Consider the following 17,377-nt stretch of genomic DNA (forward strand, 5'->3'; position numbering starts at 1 on the left):
GAGCTCAAGGCACGAGCAAGCCACCACACTACAAATACCACGCAGCGTCCACGCCAGGTGACGGTGCTTTTCACTCCATCCCAAAGCCCCATGTGTGAGTTTACAGCCATGACTACTAAATGGATTTTTGGACCCTCAAGACATACTTTGTTTCCTTTATATGCAACAAAGTTACAAGACTATCCCTCACATATAGGCTCTGAAACTGTGGAATGATTATTTGGGAACAGAACCTCTGCCAGATCAGGATAAGCACTTGGGACAACACCCCGTGCCCTCGGTCCACACAAACCCATCCAGACCAGAGGCCTCCCGCACTGCTCTGGAATTTCTGTGGATTTCTATAAATGAGGTATTAGTGCAATAAGGAACAGATGAGTGCCCTTGGAGGGCAGTTTCTGAGCCTCCCAGCCACATGGCCACGTTCTGGCTGAAGCACTGTCCCTCGCCGAGGTGTGTGGCTTCTCCCTTTTTCCAGAACTTAAAACCTGAAAGGACAGGTCTGTGTAGAAAAACACAAACTACTTGCCATTCCTCTTCCCAGTTCAGGCTGTAGGAAGCTCATTTCAGCCCTCACTGTGTTCTGACTGTGGCTTGGTTCCCATAAGAAATAAAGTCAGAATTCTAGTCCCTGTCTCCTGGGCGGTGTGGCAGGCATACATACCTTCAGTTACATGAGGAAAGGCGTGGCGAGCTCCCTTCCTTCAGTAAAACTGCACGGTTCCCAGAACCCTGATGCCATCCCCCTCACGCCACTGTGAACACCTGGACAGAGCACATTTCAATGCGTGCACCTTCGTGGACTAGTTTTCTATTTCTCCACTAAATCACCCCAAATTTAGCGCCCTAAACACTGACTTATTTTCTCACATTTCTGGAAGCTGGAGTCCAAAACAGGTCCCACCACCTAACATCGAGGTGTCGGCAGGGCTGGCTCTGGGAAAGCGACCGTCTCCTTGCCTCCCGCAACCTCTAGAGGCTTCCGCACCCCCTGGTCCATATGGCACCCACTGTCTTCAGGACCCACAGCGGCCCTGACGGCCCCTCAACAGGAAGACACAGAACGTCAGGAGCCCGGGCTCTAACGCTAGGGCCATGCCTCCCCACCCTCCTAGCTCCTCACGTACTCCCGTACGAGCTAATATAGATTCCACTTCAACTAGTGTCACCTGTGTAAGGGGTAAGTGCCCAGCTGTGAACTGGTTACTCTCGCCCACACAGACCCCGGGAATAAACTCACAGGCCATGGACCACTTCATAAGCAACAAATGACCACCTGCTCGGGGACCTCCATGGCCCAGCGGAGTCCTGTGGTGCCTCCCCGTGGGCTCAAGGGACCAGTGGCTGGGGTCTGCAGCGCCAGAGGGCCCTGGATAAAAAAGAAAGCTCCCATGTCGGGAGGCACCCACCTGCGGTTGGGTTCCCGGTACTTTAAGGAGCCCAGGTGGACAAGCTGTGAAGCGTGCAACTCCATCACCAGAATAGTGGCTGCACGTGGCGAGTGCACGGGTGGCCACCCCTCAGCCCAGCTGGCCGCGCTAAGCACATCACCGCCGTGACGCCCAATCAGACTCAGCTGCTGGCACAGTCCAGGCATCTGCCCCCAAGAACATTCTGGATCACGATTCACAGTAGTGATTGTGATCAGGGCCACATGTAGCTGAATGTATTTACAGGAGGACGCCACAGCCGATCTGGGTGGACTGAGAGCATTTCCCACTGTACCTTCTTACAACACCATTTTATTTGCCCTTTATTAAACTTTTATGGCTTTTTTCTGTTTATCTACTTTATGGGAGTGTTTCTTATTCTTATGACTGCAGCGATACTTCAAGCTACAACTATCAATGTGTAAAATTAGTTTGGAAGGCGCCTTATCATTACACATTTCACAAGCAAGCAGTCAGAGGCACCCAACCCGGAGGCCTGTTTTCTTCTCTGAGCCAAACCTCCATTGGACTCAAAGAAAACGGCACACGGAGAGGGGCTGGATCTCCAGCTCCCATTCCTGGGGGGCCTCCTGGGGAGCAGATATGGAAGGAGAAGCCCTGGGCTACGGCACCGTCTTACTAAAGAAAAGTCCATTTGGGTAAATGTAAGCACCAAACTGAAGAGATTAAGCAAACCATGAAAAGAGACCACTAAGCACAGCTTCTCTAAAACAGAACTAAACTCCCTTTAGTTTGAATTGGAAAAGCAGAAGTGATGATCAGGATACAAAGAAAAAATGACAAAGTATCTGAACACAGGAGAATAAACAAGGGCCACTGTCTCTTCCTGTGTCAGCGGGAGCCTCACATCTAAGCTGGATTTAGAAGGTTGCTACTTTGGACTGAAAGTTATCCCCAACCCTAGTTTGTAAGCAAGCGGAGCAGAACGCTTCAATTATTTCAAGGTTTAGCGGTAAAGCTCTGCAACTCTCAAAACCATTTTAATTGGTGTGAATTTTAAAGTGACTCAATCTCTTGTCTGGAGCTTCTAACGGCTTAACCACGGGGTCATGTTGGAAAATTATTCCAATTGCTTTTGATTTTCCTACTGAAGATGCATTTGAACGTTCTTGCAGTTTGCAGTTGGCTGGTTCTGATGCTTGGTCCTGAGGAGGCCCAAGTACCCGGAGAGGAAGAATCTGAAACCTCAAGACACTCGAGTGCTGTCTGGGGAGATGGAGGCCCCAACCCGAGGGCCACTGTTGGACTCAGCACGGGCGCAGGGCCGCCCTAGGCAATGGGCCACGTATTTGCCGCTTACAAAACAACATAAGCACACACCCCCAGGTGTGCACACACGCTCTGTACACGCTCACGTCTGTCCGTGCCAGCACCAGCAAACACTCCCAGGTGTGCACACATTCTCTGTACACGCTCACGTCTGTCGGTGCCAACACCAACACACAACCCCTAGGTGTGCACACACGCTCTGTACACAACTGTCCCTGCCAATGCCACCACATATCCCCAAGGTGTGCACACACATTGTGTACGTGCTCAAGTCTGTCCATGCCAACGACAGCACACACCCCCGAGGTGTGCACACACGCTCTGTACACATCTGTCCCTGCCAATGCCACCACATATCCCCAAGGTGTGCACACACATTCTGTACATGCTCACATCTGTCCCTGCCAACGCCAGCACATACCCCCAAGGTGTGCACACATGCTCTGTACACGCTCACATCCCTCCCAGCCAATATGAGCACACACCCCAGGAGTGCACACACACTCTGCACATACTCACGTCTGTCCCTGCAGCCTGAGTCAAACAGTCACAGAGAATCATAGGAGGAGGAGGAAGGACGCGATGGGCACTGAGGCCCTGGGCCGGTTCCCCTCTCTACCTCGGGAGAGACCCCTCATGTGATCCTGCCGTCACTCACCCTTCCACCTCCATCCTCTACCCTCCCACATGGATCAGGAGGACGCCCACTGCACAGAGCTGTGATGAGCATGAACAGAAGACGGCAGGAGCTCACGCCAAGGTGCTGAGCACGAGGCCTACGGAGTGCTTCTTTTTGCTGTGGCTGACATCATCAAACAAGAGGCTGACACGGCTTCTGCAGAGAATGTCACTCGCTGAGAAACTGAAACGTGTGACCTAGGAGCCTGTGAAGATCTAAGAACAAACCAACAAACCAAATGGCTTTGTTTGTTTTTCAAACACCATAGCCTGTTTTTTCTTTTTTTTTTAATGCTCTACCTTGGGTATCATTTAGTTTAATTTCAAAGTAAGTCCAATAAATACACAAAATCATAGGACTGAGCATGGAACATTGTTTCACTTCATGTCCTCCAGCCTTTAGGACACATTAAGGAAAGACAGGATTCCAGGATTCCCATTAGAAAGGCTGCCCTGAGGCACCTGCTGCGACAGCCAAATTGCAGCTGTTCATGCTGCCCCCAAGCTGCTCGGATGAAGCAGAAGATTCCGGAGGTCTCTTCTCTTCTGCCCCTCGACCAGGAGAGAAGGTTGGAGGAGAAAGGTGACAGAAGACAGGAAGAAGGAGGGGGGAGGGAGGGAGAGAGGAGGGGGGAGGGAGGGAGGAGGGGCATGTTCCATCCACCAAGGCAGCCGCACTGCAGAGAGAATGGAGGGTGTGTTGCCTCTCAGGACAGCAAGTTCAAGCTGTTTATAATTGGTAGCGTAAACAGGGACCAGCAGAGGACAGGGCTGTAATTGGAGGTGACAATGTTTTATTTTCATAGTTGATATTGGGGACTTGGACCTAAAGCACTGTGCCTTGCCCTTTCACCAGATGGACCATGCCTCTCTATACTTGAGTCTATTTGACTAAATACCCGATATTGACTAGGAATTATGACATGTAGGATACCCCTTACCACAGTAACATCGAATTCACGTTCGAAATGCAATTTGCTCAGGGACTGGCTTCTAACTCTGGGTGGGAATGTTAAGCTCAGTCCCGTTCAATTCAATAAGCATTTATCAAGAAACTCCTAGACCAAGAGCTGTGTTAGACACTGGCTATGGGGTGATGGAGATACCAAGATGTGGAATTAGAGCTCGAGAAGCTCAAATGCTTTCATTTAATTCCCTAATGCAATTACCTAGCTTCAACCTGATGGCTGTAATGTCTAAATTCACTTTTTCTTTATTCCAGTTCTACATAACAAAGCATAAATAATCACAGAGGAATGATTCTGTGTTGGACTATTCAGTGGACAGAGAAGAGCATTCTGACCTGCGTAAGACACTGTCTCCGTTCCTGGGGAGCCCGTGAGGTGGCTGCACGGAGCACACGCGTGAAGATTCGGGAGCAGGAGCGTCAGGTGATGGGAGGGGCACGGAGGCAGCACCAGGCAGATGCTTGCTGAGGGGCCACTGCAGCCGGGCTGGCCGGGAAGGTCACGGGAGCGGGCACAGGCATCTCCCTCCAGCTGCACTTGGTTTTCATGAGGACGCGTGCAGGGAAGGGGATGACACTGAAATGCTGTGGCGCTGAGGGGAGGAGGGGAGGGACGCAGGGCTGAGGGCTGGCCACCACCCCTTTCGTCCATGCCCCTATGAACACTGCCAAAATCAGCCCCAATGGGGAGAAGTGAGGTGGGTGAAAGAGGTGGACAGACTTGGCTTCCATGGAATTCACAGATTCCAGTCATTAAAAATCCCGTCTGAGTTTTCATCTGGAAAACTTTGCAAATGCATTTAGGGACAAGAGGCAGAAGATGAAGCCAACACAGTTGGGCTCAAAACGCCGCCCTTCTCCTTCTCTCTGCAGCCAGGACCCGCCCCGAGCCCCTGAGTGTGAGGACCTGGAGCTGCCCAGCTCAAGGGCGCGGCCCCTGACCAGAGGAAGGAGACACACAGTAGGGCCCCCAGCAGTGGATGGCAGGATCTGTGCTATCTCAGTCCCAGGGCCCCAAGCAGAGAAGGCCTGGGGCTCCCAGCTGAAGTTTTGCTGTCTCCTCTGTCACCAAAGTCGAGAAGGACTGAGTGGGACCAACGCCGGACCTGCCGGCTCCTCGGTGGCTGCTGATGTGGCCCTCAGGCTGCGGGTGAGACCGTCTAGGGGAGCCCAAACAGCGGCGGGAATCACAGCCACGAGTGCTCCAGGAGCCCCAAAACACAAGCGCAGCCTGAGGAAGGCAGCGCCCGCTCAGATCCCCGTCCAGGCTTGTGTGCCACACTGGAGAGGCACACGGAACCAGAACATGGTGCTTTAAGTGTCTTTGTGGGGTGTAGGAACACAAAGTGGGGCCTCGAGTGGCTCAGAAGTCACTCCCACCAGCCCGCGGGGACCTGGGCGGCCCCTCTGGACGTGGCTGGTGTCTCTCCAGGGCGGGCTCCAAAGTCCCCTGGAGGAGGTGAGCTTGGGTCTTGCTCTGACCTGAGGGAGCCCCTGACAAGTATCCTGAACATGCAGGCACACAGCTGGCTGACTCATCTGAAGGGACCTGCTGAACCACGAGCCAGGGAAGGCTGGAGAGAACTCGACTAACACACGAACCCTGCCCAGGCACCCACCTATGGCGCCCACGAGAAAACTAGGGAAGCTGTGAAGACGGAGGTGTGCATGGGGCTGGGAGAACCCAGGGAGGAGCTGCACTGGGGACCGGGAGGGATGGAGGGCTGGGCCCCACAAGCAAATGAGGGAGGCACTCAGTGCCCTGAAGATACCACTGCACCCACAGTAGCAGGCCTGGCTGGCAGCAAGACCTTGACTGCAGGGGCCCAGGAGCACGTGTGTTTGGCAGGAGCTGCCCTCCTGAAGCCGCACTACGGGTACCGTCACTTTAGAGGCAGGTACCTGATACCAACGATGACAATCAAACATGCCACCCTGAATTACAGCCGTGTCCTCAGCGGGTCACTGTTTACACTGACAATTACAAAGAGCTTGAACTCGCTGTCCCAAGAGGCAACAAGCCCTTCATTATCATGGTGGCAAGCCTCTGTGCAGACCTCCTCCCCCGCGGCTTCCTGTCGGGGCAACGTGAAGTCCCATGACAGTGACTCAGAGCCAGCCCAGTAGCTTCAGTGCAGGAAAAATCACAAAAACTCAGACACATCCTAAACATGGGCAGTTGGTCGGAGCCGATTCCTCAATTAAACCTGTTCGGAGGCTTTCTGGGCTAGCACAGCTCTGATCACAGGCTTGTGCTTTCTGCTCCCTGTGAAGGGCGGCAAGGAGGCTGGGCTCTGCCATTCTGCAGGCTCCGCTACGTGGAGTCTGCCCTGTGGTCTCGGTGGCCTGTGCCAGACAGTGTGACCGTCGCCCGCAGTGAACACTTGGCACAGCAGAGCAGGCTTGGGGAAGAACAGAAAGTGACCTCTAAGCCTGCAGAAGACGCTAAGCCACCCACGGCCTCACGCGCACTGCGTGTCAATCGCGGCGGAAGCAGGAACGAGCTCTTAATAGTTCCAGGAAATGCAAAGGTCGCCCTGGAAAACTGCGTGAACCTTTCTGGCTACTCACAGGTGGGGAGCCACTGCCTGAGACACAAAGGTAAAGAATTAACCTGAAACTGCATATTATAAAACTTATTTTTAAATGACGGCGCTTAATTTAAAAGACTCCCAAAAAATACTGCATTAGAAAGTGACAGAGTGAAACCGTGAGGCTGACCACAGGAGTCTCTGGAAATTTTCCAAATGTTGTGTCAAAACTGGGAAACAGAAGAACCGCACCTGATGAAACATTCGATTAATCACTCGAGTCCTCCCCACATACAAAGCTCTGTTAAAAAGTGTTCCAAAGGTGGAGAGGATGATATTTCTTCCGATTTCGCAGGGGGTGTACACCACCCCTGTGATACGATTCCTAATATGCATGGGGAGAGAGGGTGATATTAGTCTCATTATTGTGGGAGGTGTACACTCCCTAGTGATATGGTTCCTAATATCCAGGCAAGGAGAGGACGATATCACTCCCAATAGAGCAGGGGGTGTACACCCTTTCTGTGACATTGTTCCTAATAGCCAGCGGGGGAGAGGAAGATATTACTCCCAATATTGCAGGGGGTGTACAGCCTCTTGTGATATTCTTCCCTATATCCTGGGAGGGAGACGATGATACTAGTGGTAATATCACAGGGGGTGTACACACCCACTGTGATATTGTTCCAAATATCCAGAGGGAGAGAAAATGATATGACTGCCAGTATCACAGGGGGTGTACATCCTCCTGTGATATTGTTTCTTATATTCAGGGGGAGAGGATGATATTACTCCCAATATCGCAGTGGTTGTACACACCTCCTGCGATATTGTTCCTGATATCCCGAAGGGGAGAACATAATATTTCTCTCAATATGGCAGGGGGTGTACACCTCCTTTGTAATATTGTTCTTAATATCCATGATGGGAGAGGATGATATGACTCCCAATATCACAAGAAGTGTACAGCCGCCTGTGATGCAGCTCCTAACATCTAAGTGGGGAGAGGATGATATTACTGCCCATATCACACGAGTTGTAAAACCCTTTCGATATTTTGCCTACAATCCTGAGGGGAGAGGATGATATTGCTCCCAATATCGAAGAAGGCATACACCCCCCTGTGACACTATGCCCAATATCCACGTTGGGAGACGATGACATTACGCCCAATATTGCAGGGGATGTACACCCACCCTGGGATATTGTTCCTTATATAGAGAGGGGGAGAAGATGCTATTGCTCCCAATCACGCAGGGGCCGTGGCTCTACACCTGTCCTGTGATATTGTTCTTAATATCCTACGGAAGAGAGGATGATGCTACACCCAATATCGCAGGGGGTGTACACCCACCCAGTGATATTGTTCTTAATGTAATCCACCCCCCACCACCAGGGATATCGTTCCTAATATCCAGGGAAAGAGAGGATAACATTATACCCAATATTGCAGGGCAGTGTACACACCCTCTGTGATGTTGTTCCTCCTATCCAAAGGTAGAGACGATGATATTACTGGCCATATCGCAGGGAGTGTACACCCTTCTGTGATATTGTTTTTGATATTCAGTGGGGGAGAAGATAACATTAATCCCAATATCACAGAAGGTGTACAGACCCCTGTGATGTAGTCCCTAATGTACAGGGGAAAGAGAAGAATATTACTTTCAATATTGCAGGGGCTGTAACCACCCTGCCCCCCGAATATTGGTCTTAATATGCAGCGGGGTGGAGGCTGATAGTACTCCCAATATCCCAGAAGGTGCACACACACCATTGATATAGTTCTTAATATCCAGCGGGAAAGAGGCTGATTTTACTTTCGATACCACAGTGGGTGTACACCGCCCCCAACCCTGGGGTATCATTCCTAATATCCAGGCGGGAAGAAGATGACACGACTGACAATATCGAAGGGGGTGGACACCTCTTCAGTGATATGATTCCTCTTATCCAGGGGGTGAGTGGATGACATTACTCCCAGTAAAGTAGGAACCTTACAGCCACCCTGGGATTTTGTCCTTAATAACCACAGGGGAGAGGGATATTATTACCAGTATTGCAAGGGGTGTACACCCCTCCTGTGATATTGTTTCTTATATCCAGGAAAGGAGAAGATGATATTAGTACCAATATTGAAGGGATGGACAGTCCCCATGGGATATTGTTCTAAAGATACAGGTTGAAAGAGGATGAGATTCCATCCAATACAACAAGGGGTATACACCCAGCCTGTGATATTAATCGTAAAACCTAGAAGAAGAGAGAATGACATTGCTTCCAAAAACACACAGGGTGTACACCCACCCTGTGATATTGTTCCTGTCATCTAAAGGAAGAGATGGTGATGCTACTCCCACTACTGGAGAAGGTGCACACCCCCTGTGATATTGTTCCTCATAACTTGTGGGGGAGAGCATGATTTAACTTCCCATACGACAGTGGCTTGAAACCCAGTCTGTGATATTGCTCCTAATTTCCAGTAGGTAAAGTATGATGTTCCTGCCAAGAGAGTAGTGGGTGTACAGCCGCCCTGTGATATGTCTCTGAATATTCAGGGAAACACAGGATGACATTATCCCAAATCTCCCAAAAAGTGTACACCCATTGTGTGATATGGTTCCTAATATCCAGAGGTGCAAATTGTGGTATTCATTCTCCATTCGCAGGCTGTGTACACACAACCTGTGAAATTGTTCCTAATATCCTGAATAAAAGAGACTACTAATAATGGACACACATTGCGGTGGGGATTAATTGGCTATTAAGATCCCCATCGCAGGGGAGTGAGGCACCCTCCGCGATGTGGGGAGTAATAGCTCCCTCTCCCCCGCTGGCTATTATGATCTACATCGCACGGCGGTTCAGGACACCAGCCCTGCCCCAACCTTGACCCAGACAGTGGGTGTCATGGGACCACCTCAGGGTGGGTGTCAGCTCAGCTCTAAGGTATCCCTGTTGCCAAAGACCAACAGTTCCTGCTTGTTTGAATCTGGCCACAGGGTCTCTGTTGGTGAGACAGATGACCATGAGGCAGACACCCTGAAATCTAGCACGACACAGCTCAATGCCCCCATGAGAGGCACCATAGCACTCAAACTTTGCAGACATACTAGCGAAGGCCACAGCATGCCCTGAGTGAGGAACAATCTGACCAAGATCCTGGGGTCCTGCCACATAGCCCTTAAACCAGGGACTGGAAACTGTTTCCCTAAAGAGCCAGGAGTCAGTATTTTCAGCTTTGCCAAGTGATCTTTGCCTCAAGGATGCAACTCTGCCATGGCTGCATGACAGCAGCTTCTGCAGGTGGCCTGTGAAGAGATGGGCATGACTGCACCCCCATAAAACTTTACTTATGGACATGGAAACGTCTCAGTGTCATGAAGTGTTATTTTTTTTATTTGTTCAACCATTTGGAAATGTAAAATCCATTCTTGATTTACGGGCCAGAAGAGCAGGCAGGGAGGGACAGGCTGCCCCTTGCCGACCTCTGGAATGAGCTTAGAGAAGGAAAGGACAGGGTGGGCCAGTGCAGCCTCCTCACAGCGGATTCGCTGCAGGAGGGGTCCTTCTTAGCAACCACTTCTCATCCTTCATCTTGGCTTCAAGTGCAGTTCAGGTAGAGAAAGAGAGAACAGAATTGGCCTCAGGAACAAGAAGGAAGGAGATGCAGGGTCAAGCAGCCGTGTGGATCGGTCACACTCAACATTCACACCAAGCGGAGCACAGGCAGGACCAGCCCGGGGGTGCTGAATGGAGGCTCTCTGGGGTGGCGGACCTCTGGGTGGGCAAGATTCTCTACCTAAAACTCATATAGAGGTTCTACACAGCAGTAGTTACAGAAAACACACACTAAGAAAAAGGCCAAAATAAAAATAGGACACCAAGTTTGGCCAACTGGGTCTCACAAGCCAGTAGGTAAGAAAGCCCAGGAGGGCCCACCAGAGGAGCTGGGGGTGGGTTCCTGCCTGCAGGGTCCCTGGGACACCCCATTCCCACAGATGAGGACCCAAACTTTGGGGAGGAAGCTGTCAGAGTCACCAAGTGAGCTAATCAGAACTGGAACCACAGAGCAGGTGAGGAGCCCTGGCCACATCCCCGTATGGGCTGAGAAGTTGAGGCGGGGGCAAACTCCCAGGGGCAGATGCAAACAGTGGACCGCAAGCCTTCCTCCTGCCCAGAGGATGCTCAGCTCCCAAGGGACCACCAAGGCCTGGAACCCAGGGACACACCACCTGACCATCATGCCCAGGCCTCCCGGACCAGGCAATGTCCAGTACAGGCAGGCAGTCTGGGCTTGGGACCGGGATAGGGGTGGATGGTCCTGCTAGGCAGGTCTCCTTCTCCCTACCAGCTGGGCTGGTTGCACTGTAGTTTTGCTTCTGGCAGCATATTGCTGCCCACTTTGGTCACACCAGTCCCTGGTTCCCTGGCTAGACCCAGTGCTGTCCAACCCACCTACACAGACCCCACACACCCTGTGCCCACCAGGCTCCCGTCAGCCAGAAGGACCCATGCTCATCCCCTGAAGTATCCGTGGGAGCCCGCATCCCACAGGGACCCACAGCTCGGGGCCAACCTCCATGGGGGCCTCTTGGTTGTGGTGGTAGGGGCAGGGTGGGGGAGTTGACCTCCAGCCCTCCCATCCTGGCCACTGTGTTTTGTGGGGATCATTCAGTCCTGGGAGCTTCCTGGGGACCCCAGAAGGAAGAGAACAGGGTGGTCATGGCAGCCTCAGCCCCAGGCTCTGGGCCCAAGTGCAACAGAAGGAAGAGAACAGAGTGGTCATGGCAGCCTCAGCCGCAGGCTCTGGGCCCAAGTGCGACAGTCTTTAGGTTCTGGTTTGATTTGGGCAGTAACAACAGGTCTTGTCATTTACACAAGGATTGGCTTCAATGTAATGCATCAAGTGACTGTGGAGGACACAGATCAGCCTCCAGCCCAGTTATACCTGGTGACTTAGGCAGTGCAGGCTGGGGAGTGGAAAAGCTGACCCTTGACCTCCCCACCTACCCTGCCCACCAGATGCCAGTAGTGGCCAGGGATCCCCGACTTCAGGCAGAGGCAGGCAGCACAGTTGCTGCCTCCTTTGATCCCATCCCAGGGCCCACAGCCCCTGGAGAAACCTGGCAGGGGCTGAGTTGGGAGAATCAGGCAGGGGGATGCCAAGTGAAGAATGTGAGGGACTGGGTATGAGGGGCACTAAGGGCACAGGGTCCCCTTCCCCTGGGGAGGTGGCAGTGAGACATATAGTAGCCAAGCCTCCGCAGACACCACCCTGCTGCCAGGCACACGTGGTGTCCATACCCACCCCAACGGCTGCAGGAAGGTTCTTCATCAACAAAAGGGGAGGACGCACCCACACCCACATAGGCATTGGTGCCCACACACATCAGAGAAGAAAATTGCTGCTGTGCCCAAGTTGTGGGGAAAGGGGCAATGTCCCCTTCCTGCCCATGGTGGCTCCAAAATTACCTGCTCCTGCCAGCACTCCCACCCCCAACTCCACAAGCTGTTGACCTCCACCACAGTGCCATGCCACGTGCCAAGAACAGCTCAGCAATACATCTCAAAGGGTACTATCCTGGAGCGGTTGTGCTGGGCAAGGGACATGTTTCCTAGTCACAGAGGTTTTCCTTCTTTACCGCTCACCGGACCTGTGCCTCGGTTTCCCCCACTGTGGTACACTGTAAAAATCCCATCTTGAAGGCTAGGAACCAAGGAAGGTCACCACACCTGGTGAAACGGGCGGTGAATCTCCCTGCCTTGGACCTCTTGGTCCAGGACTGATGTCCATTGGGACATGGCCATGCCAGCATCCTGGGGAGGGCTGCATTCCTTGCCTAGGGAACATTGCTCCCGGTTAGAGATCACTAAGTTGAGGCCCCTAATGGATTCGGGGAGGCACAGGGGTAGAATAGAGGTAGCCCCATCATATGGGCCTATGTAGACCCCAGAAAGCAAGCATAGAGTTCAGACTCTTGTCTGAAGCTGGCCACCTGAAAGTATTTGCGCTTTGGGGTGTGATGAGGGCCTGGGGTCAGGGAACAAAGTGTGCTGCTTTGGACATGCAGGAGGTTCTCTGCAGCTCTCTCAGGTACAGGGTATGTTGCCAAGTATATGCTTTTAAAAACCCTAGGAGGAGGGGGCACCCAGATGGGGCCTGAAGTCAAGGGCAAGGTCCAGCCTTTCTACCTCCCCAGCTGAAGACAGGCTGGAGGACAATTCTCCAGAGTTTCATAACAAAGAAGAGAAAAAAGAAATCAAAAAGACCTGGAGGACAGGCAAGCTAATGAGGGCTTACAGGGATTACCCTGCCTTATCCTCAAAACAAGCCTTCCCTATCTGTCCTCTGGGCCAGGTGAGGAAACAGGTCACAGTAGGACATTCAGACCCTGGGCAGGCAGCTGGCAGCCTGGAGCCCAGGAGGTGCAAACACATTTTCACTAAGGCACATCCTGCACAGCCCTAAATCCATTCAACCTGGAGTCAACACAGCACATGCTTCTGTGAGCACAGGGTTGGGGCTGGGGTTACAGATGAACAGCATCTCAAGGCAGAAGAATTTTTCCCAGTACAGATCAAAATGGACTTTCTTGTGTCTTCGTCTTTCTACATAGACACAATAACAGTCTGATCTCTCTTTCTTTCCCCCACACAGAGAGTGTCACCCTGTATGTCAGCCACTGGGGGACAGGTTTCAGCTTACGCCCACCTTCCAGATTCCACCCTCTCATCTTGGCAGAAGCTGGCCAGGAATTGGGGCTAATGGATGGGTGGGGTCTGCAGACCACACCATGTTCAGGTCCCCATGATGGCCTCACACATGAGTGGTGGCCCTGCAGTTCCAGGTGCCACACACACTCCAGCCTCTGCTCAGACACTGATATTTGAGGAGGAGGAGCAGCAGAACCCGGGAACTGACCCCACAGTGCCACTCACACCCACAGACGACTCTCCACATAGGCATCAGGTCTCGGTCCTGGCCACCTCCCCCTGCAGGGCCTCAGCTCTTTCCCGGGACTCACGTGGTCCTTCCTCATATGCAGCTCTGGTAGGATGCATTGCTCTGTACTCAGGGGCTCTGAGGTGACAATGGCCACGCTCAAGTAGAGTGCAAGGGCACAGGCTGGGTGTCCATTGTGGGGACCCTGACTGCAGCACTCCCAGGCTATCATCGGGCATGCTGGCCCCCAGGCTTAGCTAGGGCACCAGCAGTAGGAGTGCACTGCTCTGGACTCTGCAGAAGGAGGACAACTATCACTGCATCTTCATGTTCTCCTGCTGGTGTCACTCTGTGCTTCTCATCTCCTGGTTGTAGGATTCAGGGCAAACTTTCTGAAGACCTTGTGGGAAACAGCAGAGTCCAGCAGAGAAGAGGAGAAAAGCCCAGCTGCAAAGATGAAAAAATGGCAGGTGTGACATGGGCCCCCAATCAGATTCTGTATTTAAATGAGGTCTTCCGGAACACCTGCTCTCATTGGATAATACTTCAAATATATATATATATAAATATACATATACATATATATATATATTTTTTTGAGACAAAGTCTCGTTCTGTAGCCCATGCTGGGGTGCAGTGGCATGATCTCGGCTCACTGCAACCCCCGCCTGCCGGGTCCCGGTTCAAGCAATTCTCCTGCCTCAGCCTCCCAAATAGCTGAGATTACAGGCATGCATCATAATGCCGGGTAATTTTTTGCACTTTTAATAGAGACAGAGTTTCACCATGTTGGCAAGGTTGGTCTTGAACCCCTGGCCTCGGGTGATTCACCCACCTTGGCTTCCTAAAGTGCTAAGATTACAGGCAAGAGCCACCATGCCAAGCCCATTGTGGCATCTTAATCACAGAGGAAAAGAAGTCCTGGACCCAGCATGAAGATGATGGAAAGGGGGAGTAAAACCTACCAAAATGCATCTTTGTAAGTGCATTACTGAGCTGGCATTGAAGGATGGAATCCACAGCAGTCAATAAGCAATTGGCAGGAACCAAAGTGGAATTTTTTTTTCTGTTTAGACAGTTGCACAGAGGATGGGGCATCAGAAACAAAACCGGATGTCTCTCCAAAATGAGGTCAGAAATCTGACATCTTAGACTTAAAATAAAAGCCCACCTCAGAGCAGGAGCAGCAAGGAGAGCAGCTGTCCCTGCATTGGTGCTGGGTTGGGGGGAAAACCACTGACCCTGAGAACTGATGAGAAGCAGTCCTCCAAGAGTTTGTGCTGGAAGACCTCGAGAGCATGTGTCAAATCGACGCGGCACCAGGCGGCTGCTCACTTCACCCCTACCCCATGTGAGTGAACATCTTTGCTGAAACAATGCAACCCTGTCCTCAAAATATCTCCCCACATAAAATTCTAAGGAAGATAAGTCCGCGTGCAAAACGTTACAAAACTTAAGTAAACAAAGTACTGTGGATACATCCAGTAATTCAAGAAACAAATTCAGCAGAGCCACAAAAATCCAAAAGGTGGAAAAGATCAACTGCTGGCAAAGTATCCACTGCTGTTGCTCCTGTTAAGAGACTGTATTTCATAAAAAGCTAGACACGCCCCTCTGTGGCCTCACACTTGCCTTCTCCGGCATGTCTGTCCCAGAAATGCCCTTGCACGGTCTTCTCCAAGAGACATATACGGGGCAAGAATATTTAGGCAGTGATTGTAGACATAGAAAACACCTGAAAGCCATCCAAACACACCTCTATCAAGGGAAAAAGCTGCCCTAGTCACATTGTGGAATATGATACCGAAGTGAAAATGAACGGCACTTAGAAGCATCAACAATGAAAAATTACAGTGAACAAAGGAAATTACTGAAAAATACACTGCTATTCCCTATACAGTTCACAAACCATAGTATGTGCTATTGCTTAATAATATACACAGAAATGATAAACCTTATGAAAAGCAAGACAAACATTGACACATTAGTCCTATGTCTGGGTGAAGAAGGGAGACCCAGGTTATCAAGGAAGGGCATATTGTAGCCTTTCAAGACACTCGATGCTAACGGATGATGACATCAGCGCAATTATTAATCTATCGGATTATACATTCAGTTTTTGTTTGTTTGTTTTTGAGGTGGAGTTTTGCTCATGTAGCCCAGGCTAGAGTGTAATGGCACGATCTCGGCTCACTGCAACTTCTGTCTCCTGGGTTCAAACAATTCTCCCACCTCAGCCTCCCGAGTAGCTGCGATCACAGGTGCCTGCCATGATGCTCAGCTAACTTTTTGTATTTTTTTAGTAGAGACGGGTTTCACCAGGTTGGCCAGGCTGGTCTCGAACACCTGACCTCAAATGATCCGCCTGCTTCAGCCTCCGAAAGTGCTGGGATTACAGGCATGAGCCACCGTGCCCACCCAAATTTTATAGACTCCTTTGTGTCATATATTTCATAATTAAACATAAAAAATAAAATATTTACTGTAGTGTGTAAATGAAAGAGCAATAAAAAATGCTGCAAACTTTTAAACATCAAACTTGTTGTATAGCTCATAGTGACCCCCGTATTAAGCTGTGGTAAGTTCCAAGTTGTATTTTACTGTAATTTTCTAAAAACTAGGTGAACAGATGAAAAACAGAATTCAGTTTTAAAACAAGATATTAAGATAATGTTACTGGTCGACGGTGTCCAGGTTCTTGGTGTCTTGAACCAAGACTTGGACACAATGCAAAAATGGAGCAAGGAAAGAATGAAGCAGCAAATTAGAGATTTACAGAAAATGAAAGCACACTCCACAGGGTGGGAGCACCTGAGCACAGGGAGCCCGTTACTGAAGTTTCTGGGGTTCAAATCCCCTTTAGAGGTTTCCATTGGTTACTTGATGTGTACCCTATGTAAATGAAGAGGATGAAGTAAAATTACAAAGTCATGTACTCAGTGTATGCCCTGTGTAAATGGAGAGGATATTTCCTGTCCTAGCCCAAAAGTTTCCATTTGATTAATTCTCCGAAGTCAGGGTGAATCGGACTTTTGTTCCTGCCTCCAGACCCTTTTCTCCTGCCTCCGTGGAATGGAGGGCAGACATGGAAAAGTGTTTTGTCCAAATGACATGTCCCAGGGCACACTGGCAGCTGAGGACAAGAGGGAACCAGGTGGTGCCACTGAGGAACGCTCACCCGCATCTCCACACCGCACAGAACAAAGTGAGTGTCCTTGTCCTGAACCCTCTAAAGTGAATATCTCGTCTCAGGGCTTTCATGAAACCCTTTTTTGGAGAGGCTCCTTCTCTCTCCTTCTGCAGCCACAAGGCAGCAGGGATAGCCCCTCTCACGCTGAAATTCTTCTTAAAAAAACAAAGAGAATAAAATAATAGAATTAATGTAATGAATAATAAAATAATGAAAATGAAACTTTTTTTTACAGAAGCAGATCTGGAATTTCATGGATTGGTGGCATTAAAAGCAGAAAATGGACCCATAAGCCTGGTGGGGTGGCTCAAGCCTGTAATCCCAGCACTTTGGAAGGTCAAAGCG

The 17,377-nt window shown here is 50.7% G+C and overlaps 1 protein-coding gene and 1 pseudogene across 1 annotated transcript in view; one reads left to right on the plus strand and one right to left on the minus strand.

Moving 5' to 3' along the window:
• The window catches only part of LOC144332790 (SH3 domain and tetratricopeptide repeat-containing protein 1-like), a 291,300-nt gene that overhangs the window by 149,406 nt on the left and 124,517 nt on the right, over window positions 1-17,377 (plus strand). The window lies entirely within an intron of this gene.
• LOC144332969 (uncharacterized) lies at window positions 1,256-6,294 on the minus strand (annotated as a pseudogene).

This window comes from Macaca mulatta, chromosome 11, assembly GCF_049350105.2.
Source record: "Macaca mulatta isolate MMU2019108-1 chromosome 11, T2T-MMU8v2.0, whole genome shotgun sequence".
Taxonomy (NCBI): Eukaryota; Metazoa; Chordata; class Mammalia; order Primates; family Cercopithecidae; genus Macaca; species Macaca mulatta.